The sequence below is a fragment of the Thunnus thynnus genome, chromosome 23 (genome assembly GCF_963924715.1).
Source record: "Thunnus thynnus chromosome 23, fThuThy2.1, whole genome shotgun sequence".
NCBI lineage: Eukaryota > Metazoa > Chordata > Actinopteri > Scombriformes > Scombridae > Thunnus > Thunnus thynnus.
The window spans coordinates 18,903,906-18,922,479 of NC_089539.1; the positions used below are offsets into that span (position 1 = coordinate 18,903,906).

The 18,574-nt window shown below is 39.5% G+C and overlaps 1 protein-coding gene across 6 annotated transcripts in view; it reads left to right on the forward strand.

Annotated features, from left to right (window-relative positions):
• ppfia2 (PTPRF interacting protein alpha 2) overlaps nucleotides 1-18,574 on the forward strand; it is a 158,460-nt gene that overhangs the window by 20,169 nt on the left and 119,717 nt on the right. The window lies entirely within an intron of this gene.

Here is an 18,574-nt window from a genome sequence, read left to right on the forward strand (position 1 = left end):
CAGATGTCCCCTTCTGCTCAAGGCTACCTCCAAGGCCACATATGCATTCACTTAAATGAGCTTCAACTCAAGTCAAGCTTTTTATAGCATCAACAAATGACCTATATATGATTTTCTTCTAACACCAAAAGCATTGTGTGACAAGGACACATTAAAATCCTCGGTTTTGAAGGTGAAATATAATGACTTGTTCACACTCTCCAAGGAGTTGATCCTCTGTGTCTCCCCATAACTGCATCTGTCCACGCTGCACCGCAACTTCCTCCTCTCTGTGGCAGATATGGCAGCTTCCTATCGCTCCCCTGCAGAGAGCCTACATCCAGCCCACCGACGTGACTCAGGTGTCCTGCTGGACCATATGCCTCCCCCTGCCAACAGCGTGCATCACAGCATCGCACTTTTATAATGTCACTCTTAATCACGTGTCCTTTGTTAGGTAATATAGTGTGATGGCCAAGTAATATCTAGGCAGTGCTGCAGGGGGTTGTAGGGGGTTGGGCTTACACCTGACATAGTTATGTAGTCGATGAGCTGAGAGTTGCTTGATATAATGAAGTCATAGCTTGTTATGTCACAGATTTAAACCATTTTTACATGATATACTGCATTCAAGCTTGGCTTTTGCACTGCTTTGTGTATTTGCAGTTTTAAAATGAATGTATAGTTACAGGACATTGAACCTCTGACTGTCTGGTTACATGACTGACTAAAAATAAGGCTTCTAAAGCTGCAAATCAAATGCTGCAGAAAAAAACAACCATTAAACTTTGCTGCTTTTTTTTTATCTCATTGGCTACTTGTAGATAACGGCACAAATGTAGACAGTGTGACATCACCTTCAGATATATTTGTGACAGCAGAAAATCTTCCCGCTTATGCGAAACACTATTGTGAATGTCTTTTAGATAACTGTAAATGGCATTGTGTTGTCAGCCTCGCCAAATCAAATAGCAACGGCGTCCTTCCAGACAAACCATTTTGCACTAATATTCATGTGTTGAAGCAGCAGAGATATCAGGTTATCAACTGACAGCAGCCTGAATACACGAGAACAGAGCTACATGGCATGAGTTTTTCTCAAATGGAAGTGTCCGCTCTGACTTTTACTATTGCTGTCACTGCTGCTTTCTATACATATAATTTACAGCTGAATGCAGCGGGTTTCCGGGCCGTTCTCTAGAGGCTGCTGAAAGGAATATTTGGACTTGTAGGAGATGACAAAATAGACAAAAAGCACACAACAGCAGGTTGTAGACAAATAAGACTCTACAGCCACGCTGTGAGAGTCATACAGCCATATACAGTATGTCATGCATTGAGCTAAATGGTAACTTTAGCATGCTAACATGCTCACAATGATGATGCTAATATATAGTATGATGTTTAGCAGGTATAATGTTTATCATTTTCACCATCTTAGATTGGTTTAGTGTGTTAGCATGCTATTATTTAGCAATTTGTACTAAACACAAAGTACAGCTGAAGCTAATGGGAATGTTGCTAGTTTTACACACATTTAGTCTTATGTTTATTACATTATTAATGTGTTGTATGTCCTTGTGGAACTTATGGGGACTTAATGTTGATCTTTCACTCATTTTTTTTTCTGTTTTGTAATCTCTATCATGGAATCGGTTGTCCAATACTGTTATCCTGTTTCACAGCTGCATTCAGTTTTAACAGAAGTGTGCTTAGCTCACAGCTCATAGCTGTGCACCTACAATATACATGTATACCTACATGTATAATGACACCATCAGTGTTTTGCATATTTATATTGAGGTAAATATGACTATTTTGTTATTTTTGTATCTTTTTGTAACACTTTATTGTAAGTTTTATGAAAGTACAAGTAATGGAGGTGTTGTTTTTTACCTTATGTTCATTGTTAATTTCACATCTAAGTACCCACTTGAGTATAATATCGTTTGTCTCAAGGAGAGTATCCTAGAATTCTGAAAGAATATACTGGCTAATAGTGTATATAATGTGTATATAAAATAGATATCTTACATTGCAAGAATAGATTGATGGCTCCTTGGTATTAAGCTGTAAGCTGCAGGTGGCAGTGGTTAATTAGCATGAAGTGTTTGCTAGCTGGCCTGGTTATGTTAACAGCATTTTGTGGCCCCGATTTGCACTGTGATAATCATAGCCTGGCTTCCTTTAAAGACAGGGCCAACCCACCCACCGATCCCACAGCTGCTTGTTTTGTTCCCAGTGCTGAGAGCAGTCATCTGGTGCCTGCCTCCTGTTGCCAGCTGCTGCCCGGCCAGTTTCTATCACAGGTATCCAATAGGGCACATCATGTACTGTATCACAGACTTGTCCACTCCACTATGGTGCTGCAGTGGAGCTTTCAGCTGCAGCTAAAGATGATGGGCTCAGATGCGCACATTAGATTGCCATTTTCCTAACTGTCTTAACTATGCAGCTCTTAGTAAGAAATATGTCTTTCAATGTGTTTTTTAAAGACCCAGTTAGGAACAACAGATGGAAATTAGTCTTAGCTCATTTGAAAACAAGTGTTAGCTCATTTACAGTTTTACTGTTGATTAATAGGGATTGTCCCTGACAAATGAACTAATTAAACTAAACAGTAAAAGACTGTGCTTACCCTGGGAATCAGAGAAGATGTGAATGTAATGCATGCCTCAGTGCCAAGTCAACTTTCCCTAGATAAAGTTTTAAAACATCAAAGCAATGAAATGGATATGAAGAATACTTAATTTGTTGTGTGAGTCATTGTTTTTGCTCTAACCAGCATCCTACTAAAAGCATCACTGTGCGCAGAGCATCTTGTAATAGTGTTAGCAGGAACTTGCGCTCAAATTCAATCTAGGATAGTTTTGTTAGTGCTCAGGCAGGCGTACAGTCAGGTATAAAACCAGAGAAATTGGCAGGGAAATAGGCAAATAGGCAGGCAACATACCTTGTTACATGTGGTATACGCTGATGAGCTGTGAACAGCTCCAACAAAGCATGATTTTTCCAACCCAGTTTCTTTTATTGAAATTAAATCATTTTGGAAGCCTAATGATGTAAAACTAAACTTGTATGTATCTAGTATGTCAAAGAAAATGTATATATTTTTTTATACAAGAACTGTGTTTTTTCTTTTTTACCATCCTACAAATCATCTCAAATGCCATCAGCATTAACCTGTGACCTCTTGGAGAGGTCGAGACCCTCAGCTTGGGAACCACTGTTATCAATGTCTTTTGTGAGATTATACTAAACACACATAGAGATGCTCTACGGACAACATTGTAGTTTAAATGCTTGTAGTTAGTAAATTCCAACAATTACTGGAGTGCATTCTCTGTCGCTTCACGGATGGAGGAAAGAGCAGATGTGCACCCAATCAAAGCCAATTTTACCCCTGTTAGTTCTCGGTGGATGAATTTCACATTGGTGCCTCTTTTAGAAAATTCAGGAAAATTGTAATCTCATGGTGTCCTCTAAACTGCCTTATCATAAAACAGCTCTCCGCAGATTTGTCCACATTATAGTGGAGTACATAGTATGTTGATATGGTGTCGCAATGCTGCAGAAACTGAAGCTATTCATACAGCACACAGCTAAATGAATTACCAAGACTGTCTCTCTTTATGGCAAAATGTTTCCATTGTTTCCAACAAAGAGGCATTTGACCTAACCCATTAGGCTCGAGTCTGACTAGGAGACCATCGCTGCACTGCTGCAGCATGTGAGGATCACAGGTCTCATGCTTTATGGATGCCTTTAAAAGACCGATGGCTTCAGGGGACAGTAAACTGGATTTTTATTGAACCTTTTCTTTTGAGAGTTTATAACTCAGTGTATATTATTATTCCCTCTCTACAAAATGCACACAGAATATAGATTAGCAGCAGCTCATTTTAATCTGATGCCGTTGGCTCTGCCATGCCGCTGAAATGCCTAATGCAGCTAATTACCATCTTGATTGGCCAATATGAGGCAATCTCCCTCCATCTCTGACAGCATTAGTCATATAATATGCAGACGAATGCACGGCTGATCAGAGATCCCCTGGAGTTTGGATTAGTAACTAAGTATGTTCTATGTCAGGCCTTTTGTCCATATTATGATTTATATTTAAAGGCATATTTCTGGCTGTCTTGTGTTGAGATTACAATCAGCACTGTGTCTGTTTAAGATTAAGGTTAAGATTCAGCAGTATTTATGTTGGATGAATCCTGGACGGATTGATAGGTTGACTGATTCATCATTTGATTTATTTGTAGTGTGATGTATGACAACGTCCTCTGTTTATCGACGTTGGACTCAAAACTGTTTTATAAGTGTAGCAGTGCAATGACACAACCACCAGACAAGCATTTCTTTCAGGTTGAATCACTGAAGTCAGACTCAGCCAAGCACCGCCTGCCAATTCTCCCAGACCTCAAAACTCAATGACCAACTCGATGACATCAACTTTTTTATGGAGCAGAAATACAGGATGACCTCTGACCTGCGTATGGATACAATAAAAGCAGCAGATTTGTCATAATAATACAGAGGCTGAGGTTATTCTTCACTGATATGAGTGCTAGTGACTGCTGCAGTTTATTCCATCTGAAAGAAAATGATGAACTGAGTTTGGTACAAGAATGTTTATACACAGAATTTAATTTACTGTATATTCAAAAGTTATCAGGAAGCTGGAGGGGTTTGATCCAGTGAAGCAAGTGTGTGGGTGTCTGGATAAATAAAGTGGATGTGCACTGTATGCACATAAAGCTGTGATTGTTTGAGGTAACTATAATTCACGGTTAGATTTAAAAGCAATATTATGAATATAAATGTAATGAAAGTAATTCAAGTAAAAAGACTAAATTCACACTGATATTGCAGTATGAAAGCAAAGCATGGAGTTTTAGACAACCAGAAAATTGAATACTTAGCTTAAATTAAAGCAAAGACTGCAATATAAAACTGCAGCGGTATTCAAATGCATCTATTTCTTTATAAAATAATCATGTAATGATGCCCTGAGTATAATACACACACTATCTCTTGAGCTGTGGTAAAAATCCACCATGACTGGCCAACTATATCAGCTCTTTTATCAACTTTCTTTTTGTTTTTGCGGTGTAAATAACATTGTATTTTCTCAGCCATAGTGCATCAACTGAAGGAGTTGTCTAAGAATACAATTAGCCCCTGAGATGACTAATTGTGTTCTCATTTTGTCATTGAGCGTGATGTGCAGTTGTTATGACACTTAACTCTGCGGCTGTGATGCTTGTCTATATTTGGCCATCAATATGACAGCGCTAATAGATGATTTCCTCTTGTTTGTGAAAAGGTAACGCGATTCATTCTCACATGAACCGAACAAGGAAGAAATGAATTAAAGGAGACAGAGGAGGGAAGATTGGGACAGATAGATTTTTTTCTTTTGTAAGAGAGAAAGGAGGAATGAGCAGGAAAATGATGTCAATGAACATAAAGCAGTATGAGAGAGTGATGTGTTGCAAATGACACAGGGGTCAGACTTTTATCGCTCTGTGTTCAGACATGAGATAATCCAGGCTGTAACTCACCCTACAACCTCCTCTCTGTCTCCCATTCACACATGGACACCACTCATTCAAACAAACTGGCCAGGGGAGCCATACTCCCACATACTCCCACAAATACAATCCAAACTCAAGGTTAAAGTGAAATGAATGAAGATTTGTTTCTAGCCAGTGTTTTACTGCTCAAGGGGGAGACAGCTTCTTGGCTTGCAGCAGGCTGGATACAACAGGCATAAAAAGCTATTGACTTTTTGTACAAGTTCAGTGTTTCAGTATGAAATGAGAATGCATCAGGGCATGATTTTTGGTATTCAATCCGTAACAGTTCTACATAACAGTTCTATCAAGTAACAATGGTTGTGGAAATTAATGAAATTTATGTGGAAGTACAAACTTCCAACTAATCAAGAGGAGAAAATGCTTTTTTGTGGCTATTGTTGTTTATAGACTTCCCGAGCAAGACACAAAATCCCTTCAATTTTCTGTATTGTAGGTGTGTGTTTCTGTGGTACTCAACATTCGGTTTATAGACGTCTATATCTATTGATTCAAGTGTCACACTCTCAAGAGACTCCTGCGGTGGCATAGTTAAACTGAATAGTTTCACTGATGTTTGAGTTAGGTTACCCAACATGAAGGTAACCTGTATGAATGTGGTTGCATTTCCATCTGTCCTATTGATCCTGTCTCAATTCTATTTACACTGTGATGGGATCTCAATAAATATACAAGATTAGTTAGACTTGGTGAAACAAAAGCAATGCCAAAGACGGCCATCAATTAATTTTAAGATAGATTATTGCTACTATTTGTCGCTTTTGCTGGACTTGCTTGCCCAAGCAACAACTACCACGGCATGAGGCTGAAGCCAGTGCAGAAGTACGTTATAGTGCAATGCCATCGACTGCCACTAGGTGCTGATTCCAAAAAATCCCTGCCTCCAATTGACTCCTATTCAACGTCAACGTTCACTGTCAACTTCTCTATAGAAATACTAAGTCAGTTATGTGCACTGCTCAGTGTTCCCAGTAAGCTAGCATTAGCGTCGGTCCAAGGTGGTGAGGCGTGTTTCCAGAGCGTGAAAAGGCAACACCCTGCACTCCTTATTTGGAACGTTCTGGCTCCAAATGGAAAAGATGGTGCCAACCATAAGCAGCAACTCTGGGCTTCAAAATGGCTCTAAAGCAAACCAGTGACACCTTGCTACATCCATATAATCTATGGTGTTGCCAGATTGGCTTTTGCCTCCAGTCTTCTGTTTTATCAGTGTAATATGGCAAAAGCAAAACCACAGTTACAATAATGAATTTATCATAGAACTATGACGATATAATAATTGGAATAGGAAAAAAAGTTTAAACTTAGTAGTAATCAAGTGAAATGACTGAGTTTGACCTTTCAAATTACAAGAACAGCTTGCACGTCAATACCAAGTGTCAATTGAGTCTTACATTGATAGACTCTGCTTGTCATCCTTCCCATCAATCCCTCTGATTTATATCTGTCTTGATAGTTGTCAGTAGTCTTTGTACTAGTGAAGTGAGACTGCATGGTTTTAAAATTCAGTGGTCACTGCATCCGTCTGAGCTTGCTAGAGACGTTGATGAGTCTATTGACGTAAAAGCAGCTGTAGGTAAAAGAAATGTTGAGTTGAAGCCATCTCCTGCCAGCCAAATCCTGTTTAGTTAATGGATTGGCAGTCGTTCACCAAGTTGATGGTCTCAATAATTCAGGGGCCATTTATTCTGGGCTAATGGATGTAAACGCCACCTTCCTGTGCTAATGGAGGCACTGGACGTGAAGGAGGCCTGAATCATGTTTTACCTTCTAGGAGGCACTTGACGATCACCAGACATCCTGCTTGTAGCATTATGCAATAGCTGCTAGCTTCTTAGAAAGAGTCCCACTCCCCGTGTCTTGTTTATGGCAAAGACAGCCAGAGGGGAGAGTAACAGTAGGAGGCTGAAAATATCATCCGGTGTGGAAGCTTGTAGTGCGACGGGGAAAGCGGGCCAGAGTGAGGCAGCAGTATCCTCTCAACGGCTGGTAAGGCAATGTGACGCACAGCTGCATGACTGACAGCTCCAGTTCTGCTTCGCAAAGTAGGTCGCAGCCAACTACCCCCTCTGGTGAGACGCTGGCAGATAGACAGACACAAGGACATAGATAGAACCAGGAGGAGGTATACCAATGAAGGAAACCTACAGACTGATTAGATTACTACAGAGCACATATTTTATAATCTTAAATAACCTGAAACACACACTGAAGCTGTTTTTCTTCTTATTCAACCTAATTTGATATCAACAATATTCTGTGCAAGCTCCAAATTAGCTCATAAAACTGACAATATCAACTAATTTTTGTTGATAATGGTTGGGATAAACCACAAGTAATTTTACATTTGTTTTCAAATGTAATTTGTTTGGCCGGTGCCTGATTCAGTCACAGAAAAGATAATAATTCCCCTAATCATGACACAAAAGAGATAGTCAAATGACCCTGTTATTGAATAGAGTTCAAACACTGTCCTTTATTATAGGCTTTAGATGTGAAATTGCTTGTGGCTCTGTTTGCATAAACCTACATTTGAAGCCCTCGTTGACTCTTCTCTCATCCCCTCTTGACCTCCACAGGCTGCATACACCATGTGATCACCATCCTCCTCGAGGCTTGAAAGACCTAATGCTGGGATCAGACTACACAATATTTTTGTCTTTCATGATAGTCACCATGTCAGATCAGGCTATCATACTGCCATAAATTCTTGCCATATCTTGGTCGGGAGACTGGCAACAATACAAGTATGACCCCGACCAACCCCGACCAATCATCGTTCATGACCTTGCGCGAGTTCATAGGTCGTCGTGGAGAGGGGTCAAGAAAAAGAAAAGAAAGAAAAAAACAAATGTAGACCCGTTCCTGGGTGTCACAAAGAGGACAATATGGGCTGTCTGTCCTTCAAAGAGAATTTGAGATAACAAATAACATGTCAAGAACAATACAAAAAGCCACCAGGTTCAGTGTATGTATACAAAAGGTCTTGTGGAGGGAAAAATGTTTGGTTTTGGGAATTGTATACTCTGGGAGACTAAATGAAGATACAAAGACATGTTTTAATATCTGGTGGTTTCACAATCACTATAACTATGGAAGTTTTTATTGGACTATAATAGTTGTAACCCACAGAAGACAATCCACAAATGTTTCCATGATCCACAAATATTTCATTATCCACAATTGTTTTTTGTATTCCCCTATTTGTGTTGTGTAAAGTCATATCCACAAAAATACAGAGCAATTTGCAAATATAATAAAGTATAACTTATTCTGTAAACATTTATGTATTTGTGGATATATTTGTACATGTGAAACAGGTTTTGCCTTTTTTTAGAAAAAATCCACAAATGTGAGGTGCAAAAATTAAATGTTTGTTTTTATTGGATTTTAATAGTTGAAATCCACAAACATGTACCATGATCCACAAATATGTCAAAATCAGGCTGAATTTGTGTATTCTGATCCTGGCATTAGAGAAATATTTTCAAGATAGATGATGAAGTGAGAAAGGAACAAAGACAAAAAAGGAAAAGATGACAGGAGAGGAGAAGGAACATGAGAGGAGAATGAGGCCTCTTTGCATGGAGCTCATACCACAGTATCTGTCATTCTTAGCCATTCTAGCTTTAGGGATGTAATTGTCGGTCTGTTGGCCCATTGCTTTGGTCGAGACTGAAAAAACCTCACAACTGTTGGATAGATTGCCATTAAATTTTAACAGATATCCTCGGTGCCCAGAGGAGGAATCCTCATGACTTTGGTGATCTCCTGACTTTCTCACTTGTGCCACCAGCATTGTTTTTTAGTGTTAATTTATCTGGTGAAATAGCTCAACATCTACAAGATGTATTAGCACAAAATTCTGTAGAGATATTCATGTTTTCCAGATGATGTACCCCACTGATGTTGGTGCTCCTCCGACTTTTCTCTTAGAGCCACCATGAGGTTAACATTTGTGGTTGTAAGATAAATGTTTAGACAATCATTGAATGGATTTCCATGAACTCTGGTACACCCATTCATCTCTTGTGGAGGATAGATTTGAAAAACTTTGGTGACCCCTCTACTTTTCAGTTAGCACCATCATCAGGTCAATTGATTTAATTTATCCAGTACTTTGGTTTATGGCCAAATAACTGAAAAACCAATAACTTTCTCATCACCTTCAGCTGTAGTTTGTGTTTAGCAAATGCTAGCATACTAGCACCCTGAAACTAAAATGTTTTAGCATTTAGTTCAAAGCACCACTGTGCCCAAGTACAGCTTCACATAGCTGCTAGCATGACTCTTAGTAAGTTCAGTCTTGTGAGTCAAATGCCATGCCTATGTAAAGTTAAACTTGCTGCACATTTACCAATAGTATTTTTCAGGGAGAAAGTAACATGCTGAGTCAACTCAAGTCCTCAATTTGAATATTAATGCTGGTGTTTTGTTTTGTTTCGGTAAGTTAATTTAGTTAAATTTTTGAATACTAGGACCGTTCTAATGATAGATATTTATACAGATGCTAGATTTACTGTTTGGAAAAGCTGATCACACTTATTCTGGCTAACAGTTCCAAGCCTTATTAATACATCCAACAGTTATAATTTTGATATGAGATAATTGTGTACACATATATAGTAATAACACACTATATTTTTGGTAGTCTATATGACTATTTATATCAAAATGATTCACAGAATTATAATTATTTAAATTTTAAGTTTCATGATTTCTCTGTATGATATTATACACCTGCAAAAGGAGCTCTGGGATGAATAGTTTCTGTAAAGAGCCAGACACAATGAAACTAATAATACATGTAATTCTTTTAATTTAATGAAAAGTAAATCTCGTCTCTAAATCAAAGTGAACACAAAGGATGATGGAAGATACATACATATATATATAAATATATATAGCTCTTGTTCTTTCATAATTCTTCTCATCTAACATGTCTTGAGTGGAACGTCTAAAAATAGCACTGCTTTGAACTGACTTCATCACTCGGAGTTTGAAATCTCGATATCCTTTATTTGTGAGCTGTCAGACATGTATTGAGCTGTCTGAGGTGCAGTTTTAAAACGCTTTGTTTTTAAAGACTGACCTGACAGACGATTTTCTGTGGTTTGCTACACGTCTGTTTCTGCATGTCTGGTCAGTTCTCTGGGCTTCATTGAGGAGGAACATGCTGTTTTCACACCAGTTCTACAGACTTTCTCACAGGGTCACACTTTGTTGTATTTTTAGGCCGGCATGATTTCAGAGTGGTTTTGACAGACATGCTGGGTCCTAGTTCAAGTATCAAGAGTCCAAATAGAAACTCCTGGAGGGGGGTTGAGGCTTTGTTTCCTTAAAATCCAGTATCTTTATATCTATGTGTTTGTTTCCATTCTCTGCTTGGGCACCTTGGGAGACCCATCTGGGATCCGTGAGAGCACCTAAAGGTTACCGCAGAGACCAGACATGGAAGAAGCATGAGCAGGGTGAAGAGACGCTGGGTTTCCATGGTGATGATGAATGTAAGGGGAATGTAGAAGGGGATAATTGAGGCTTGGGAAAGGGCTCAAGGGAAAACTTGCAAATGGAAGAAAGAAATAAACAAACACAAGAGAACATTGTTACACTGTTATCGTGGTGTGAAGAGGACAGTTTTGTCGTTTTGCTGCAGCTCCAACCACAAGGTTTTATCATTTTCTGCATGTTCTGACACCCCAGTGTCCAAGGGTGTAACAATACGCTCTAGAGTGAACAGCATTTATGATTATTCATGAATACTAGAAGTACTTATTATCTGTTAGACATACTTAAATGAGTAAATACACTCGCTGTGTCACTCACTAGACTCATGTCACTCTTGGCCTCCTGTACATTTGAGTTTTCATGGTGGAACAAATATGGATGCTTGCAGAAAAAGAAACAATTAATTGGACATGTTTAACCGACTAATGTTTAATAATGATTACCAAATGTTCTCAGTGACTTAATGAAATGCCATGCTATGTTGATACCTGTTATTTTTGGGCAGAGCATGTTCCTTTGAGTCAGGAACAAACAGAAACATAATGAAGTCAAGCTAAAGTGAAATAAATGTAAAGCAGTCTCAATGAGATATTTTTACTTTTTCAAAGTGCAGTGCTGCGTGTCCTATCGTTCACTGTAAACAATTTTTTTCTGTACTACAACACAGACATTGATTTTACCCAGGGCTTAAATGTTAAGAGCTCCGCACTAATCATCATAATGAGAAATCGTTGGACATTGTGTCGACTGAGCGAGCCACCGCGGGAAGGCGATCACTCCGGGGAAGTTTAGACTTGGTTACAGATCACACAGAAAGGCACAGAAAAGTGTACAGATGGCAGAATATGTGATGGATGTACTGACAAAACAGGCTGAAAAGAAAATAAAATAGTTTGGCTGTCTCCTTTGATGGAGGATGTGTGTCGAGCCTTGTGGAGCTGTTAAGTGAGCTTAGTCAAGTGTCTCAGTGAAGTGTTTAAAGCTGCACTAATCAATATTTTTTACATTAACAATGGATTTAAATAACAATGTATGTGTAAGTGATGACCCCGCAGAGAATTATAACCCAACTCTGTTGTTCCCCTCAGCTCTACGAGACTTTTAAGCTCAATTTTGGTTGTATCTTGCCAATTATACTCGCATCAACCTCAATTCCAGCAACAGCAGGTAGCTGTTTTTAGTTAGAAAGTCAGCTAAGTCAGACAGACTGACTTAGCATCTAGAGAGCTAAAGAGCAGGATATTTTTCTTAGGAAATGGTAGAGACCAAAACAAAGCTACAAGGAGCATGAATATGTATGCAGCTTTGAACTTGAACCCCTTTGAACCCACTAACATATGATGAGAGGTTCCGGCCTTTCTACAACCAGCAAAGTATTATAAATCAATTATAAAGTCAAATAAAAACAAACATAGCCATCATACACTGATGTGGACAACTAAAAATTAATTAATTTATAAGATAGACTGATACTCTTTTAGTTGAAATAGCACTAATACACACTATGGTGGCCTGGTGAGCACAGTTTTTTTTTTTCCATGTGCAGCAACTCCAACCACAGTTGTGTATTTTTGTCCTCCTCTGCATGTTGTGACGCCTCCGTGTCCTTTCTGTAGCAGGGTGGTGCCTCCTCCCTGTCTGTGACAGCCAGCTCCAGAGTGGCAACACTTTGAAGATGCGATTTCTGTTTTTACAGTGCGAGTTTTTACGTGGTCAGCGGAGAGAAAAGCAGAGACACACTGGGGCACAGATGGCCTGTGGGTAACTGATGAGAGAGAGAGAGAGAGAGGGAGAGAGACAGAGAGTATGTCCTTGACCTTCACATACTGACTCGACGGTGGCTACACTGTTCTCGCCATAAGGAAGAATCCCAAACATTTCTCTCCACACACACACACACACACACACACACACACACATTTACTTTGGTCACTTTTGGGGACATTACATAGACTTACATTCATTTCCTGAAAATTAGCTTTTTCTCAATTGGGGACACGGTTTTTGTCCCCAATCGGACAATCTGTCCCCAATAAACTGGTCTTGAGTCTAAAACGTGTGCCTGAAAGTAGGCTAAATCAGTCCCCACACACACACACACACAAAGACATATATTTAAACCCATGCACATGGTACCCATATACCTGTCTAACCCCACCAATCTAACTTCACACAAATCTCCTTTCCTCTATTTGTTTTTCCTCTGCTTATTTATTTCATTCTCGCTGCAGCGACTTCACATTCTTATGAGGCTGTAAACGCACCTGATCCATCATTTGATTTTTGTTTCTGTTGCCATGGCTCTATTTTATGCGCATCCAGCCTCTGATTATGTCGGATGGAATCAGCGGAGGAAAAACCTATCAGTGCTGTTTCAGGCTTCTATTGTGTAAATGACGTATCTTAAGATGCCAACAGCTAATGTAGCAAGTTTTATTTATACAATACAACATCCAATTTGGCTAATGGATGCAATTTCTACTCACAAACTGGAATTATTCAAACTTCTGTTGTGCAGACACAAGATGACGTAGAGGGTGTGATCACAGTTGGAGAGTTACTGTACACTTTCTCTGCTTAAAAACTGGTCTCTGTGCTGTATGGAGATGAGTCATATTGAAAGGCTAATGAGTTCATCTAATCCACTGTGCCTTTTATATCTCTGATGCCATGCTGAGCCATAGGACCAAATGGGAAATGTGACTTTGTGAAGTGTTGTAGACCGGATGAGCTAATGGCACATTAACTCGACACAGTGTGTGTGTGTGTGTGTGTGTGATGAGCAGAATGGTGTCAATGTGTGTGTGTGAGGTATTGAAGTATGTGAGGTATGTGCAATCACTGAATATGTAAGAGCTAATTTTGAGACAGAGAAGAGAGAGACAGAGAAAAGAAAGCTTTATTAGCCCTTTTTTTTCTGTCAAAATGTTAGAAATACACTAAAATGTTTAAAAACAGAATTAGAGTCAATATTAAAATCTTAAATCTAACACCAAAAAAGATGCTTGAAATAAGCTAAACTACTCTTTTCTTCCTCTTTCACACATAAAAGGATGTTTAATCTCTGTAATATAAAAACTGTGAATTAGATTCTATAGTCATTTGTTCCCTCAACCCCAAATTAACAGTCTGAGTTTGTTTTTTTTTTAAAGTAGTGCAGCCCATTAGTGATTGGTGTGGAGTTTATAAAGGAACCGTTCTGTCAGGACTGAATTAGAAATATGTCTCTGTACACAATGATTAATGCGACTTATATCAGCTCTTATCTTTCCTGTCTGAGAGCTGTTTATTTGATCATAGTGCTTCATTTTACACTCTTGGATCGCCTCGAGCATTTGCATCTCAGGTAGATTAACGCTGCGGACTGATTTAATTCGCTACCACAGAACTTTGTGTTACTAGAAAATGATTTTGAAATGAAGTAAGAAAACGTTTTAATTGAAAGGTATACAAATTCTATCTGACATTTGAAGTATCTCAAGATTTTCTGCTGCTGCCAAAAAGACGGAACATCTTCGATCGAGTTTGCTGGACATTAATCTCACAGCAATTCAGATGATATAATCTTATCATAGATAAATATGTTAAATCACTTATGCAAGTCTGCTTCCTCCAGTTTGGGAATTTTGCTTTCTTTACCATCTATATTTTTGTGATTTCTTCCATTGAAGCATTAGCTAGTTGCAGCAACAAGGAGAGCATATAACCTCACTCAATGTATGTGAATTAAAATGAATTATAAAATTTGATCTGGTAAAAAAATCCAAACAAAATATCCGATATCCGATAAGTAACTTTAATCCAAACATATTGTTATCAGCCTTTCTTTCAAAAACTGCTAAAAGACATTAATTTCTCAATCACATCACACAACACTGACCTGTAAATTACATAAAGCAACATGACCCAGCTTCCCCTCTGCTTTTATTCTTCCCTTACTCTGCTTTGTCTTTATCCTTTTCACCTTACCGCCAGCACTATCTCTCTCTCTCACATACACACATCACTCGCTTTCACTTCCACGAACACACACACACACACATACACACACTACTTCCTCACTTTCAGACCTTCTCTTTCTTTTGCACTTCTTAAAAATCTTTCCATACTAGCTTTTTTTCCCCCCTGCTGGTCCGTTTCTGTCTTGCAGATAAACACACTTTTGCCTCTTCGCCACATGTAAACACATACAGGTGGAGACGCGCAAATACACTATAAATCATTTTCTCTCAATGACATACACATGCAAAAGCACACTTTGTTCTTTGTTTTTTTTTATCTCTCTCATTAAAATACCTACATCTGCATATAAACATGGGCAAGCATCCCGGTGGAGAGAGTACAAAACACACACACACACAGTTACACACACTGTACAGTACACCCATTACTCCCTGTGGGTTGACCTCCCTCCGTTTGATTAAGGACTGGCTGTGGGAGGCATGTGCTGACTGACCTGGTCGCAGTGTGCCACACACATACACCACACACACACACACACACACACACACACACACACACACATACACACACAGTGGCTCATTTTGTGATTGGATGAGAGCATGTCTCTGGCCCAGGCACCACAGTCTCCCTGGAGCTGCCTGCCAAGAAGTGATGTCACCATCTCTGTTTAGACACATCTCATCTCTCCCTTCAACAAGGGCAAAGCACAAAGCACTGGGCTGTCTTTGTCTTTGTCACACACACACACAAGTATTCACACATACATTCACACACTGATGTAGGTGCCTGGGCTACATGCGTGTCCTCTCTCTTGTGCATACGTGGTCATCACCGTGGTGATGTTGTCTCACCTCACAAAGTGTGCATCCATTCTCCTTCACATCCAGAATCGCACGAGACATTCAAATCCGTGCGCTGCCCCGTCCGAGCTCAATTTAGCACTCTTCAGTTTCACCCTCAGGCTGATACCAAACCACTCGAGCTGCCGCACAAGTCTGAGGGAGCATAGAGGTTAGAGAAGTGACCTTGCTGCTGAAGGGTCGCCGGTTTGAGCGACTGGTACAATGTGGGCGGGCGAAATCCTCGACCCACAGCAACTGTTGTCAAGCATGCCAGCTGAACCTGCACTGCTCCTGTGAAAGTGCTTAACAACCAGAAAGATAAGACTGAAGTCATTGTAGTCGGGAGCCCTGTGTGGCCACAAATTAGCTCTCGTACACTGATACTAAGACACAGTTAGGTCACCGCTTCTCCTGCTGTTACTCTGTGTTGTCATCAGTGTTTCTGCTGCTTTTTCACACAGCTACAACCGCTTAGATCTGCTGATAAGTTGCATGTACTTTTAATTTTAATCATTCATAAACGACCCAGCCACAGTTTGAGCCTCTCATGTATTATTATCATGTTTGTGTCACCATATAACAGTGTTTCTGTAATGTAAATCCCTGGATTTTAAGAATCCACAAAGTTGTTTTACAAGACTTACGGCTGATTTGAAGCTACTTCCAAAATCCCTAAAGATTCATCTGGAATTCATCCTCAAAGATTCTTCTGTTCATCTAGACTGAATATTGTATGTATTCTGTCCGCTGTACAATAGTTGTGACTCTTTTCTTAAACCAAAAAGGAAGGAAGCTGGATGTAACATGTCTGCTTGGCCTTAACATATGAGGCAAGAAAACTAAATTAACAACAACAAAAACAGATTAAAAATCAATTTAATAGTGCAGCAGGTGGAATTAATTTGTAATCCAGATGGGCAGAAGAGTCTGAAGACTCTGGAAATATATAAAAAAAACAGTGCTTAGTGTTCAAAACTGGCCCATGTGATCACATTGGTCATTCTGTGAGTCCACGTCTCTATTTCATATACTTTATGCATGGTAACCCATGACCCACTGCTGCATGCTGTCACCGTACTGCAGGCTGAAATCTTTCATACAGTATGAACTCTGCATCTTAAGCACCTGGAGTATATTCCTCAACATTGATATTTAAATGCCAAACGGTGCAGCATATGTGCAGAGATGTATCTGTGAGGAGGCTGACATTTCTGAGCAGTAGAGAGTGGTGGGGGGGGGGGGGCGGGGGGGTAATGAGAGGACAAGGAGGAGACAGCCAACCTCCTGACATGAGTTTATATACGAGCTTGTATGTGCAAGAGTGTATGAGTGTGTTTTCTCGAGTGTTATGGAGATATGTGCCTTTTTATATGTGAAAGAATGTGTATGCCCGCATGAGTGTATTTGTGTGTGAGTGACTAAGAGGGCTCGTCATGTGACAGAGCAGTAGAAATAGAGGTCATCAGTTATGGAAGTCACGCATGTCATATCTGAGTGACTAAAGATCACACACTCAGTATTAAGTGTAGCTGACACTTTGCTGCTTTCTTTTCTCAAGTCTGCCTTTTGTAAGCAAATAAAACATACGACATACTCATATGACATAGTTTGTGTGATCGCTTTTAAGCTTGTTAGCTTGAAAATCCACTCAAAAAAACATCTTTGGGCTCAAGCTCTTTTGATGTATTAGCCTGATTTATGCAGATAAAATTAAAAATCAACTACTGTACTGATCATCTCTTTGACTTTCAGAGTCTAAAAGAGCAGATGACTCATCTACGGAGTCACCATTTCATGTCATACAGGGGGGATATTTATTGCAGAAGAGACAGAGATAGTTTCTCCACTAGTGCTGCAGGATAAATAGACAGAAAAATAGACTTCCCCACTACTTCCTGCTAAGAATATACTCACATTAAAGCAGCACAATAGGGTTAAAATACCCATTGCCTTTCATGCAAATACGCCTAAAAGATTTAATACTGATGAATAATTGGGATGAAAACGACCATATTCAAAGATATTAAACATATCAAATATTGATGCAGCATATGAGCAGTATGAATAGCCTCGAACCAAAAATAATAGTATCAAATGCCTATATGCATTCACCTGACATAAGAGATAAGAACAGGAAGAAGATATTAGGATGCAGCACAGCATGAGTAGTGAGGTTTTGAATTTTTAACCTTTAGCTGATATCTAAAATAATACAAGATAATGAAAATCATGCAGTGCTTTATGCTTCTTTTGCATAATCTGCAGCTTCAGGCCAAAAACTTGACTATATATTGTGTTGTTCACTATATCATCAGATCTAGTGTGCAGTTTCTCTACAACAAAACATACAGTACTGTCTTCTTCTTCCTCCTCTTCTCCCAAATTCCCAAAACAACCGGAGAAAGAGACGAGAGGATGAGGACGAAGAGAGGGGTTGGGGGGGGTTATTGCGTGACAAACAGCAGCTCAAAAACCACATGCCCATATCTCTGCGCTTAGAGGTGAATCGGGTTTGTGTTCTTCTTCCGCTGGGTGATTCTGTCCTCTCCATCCCTTTCCATTTCTCCACTCTCGTCCCCTGTGGACGGGCTGCTCTTGTCCACCATCACATACAAGCACTTACAAGACTCAAATTTACTGTGGAAAAAAAAAAAAAAAGAGGGGGTGTCGGAGGGGACT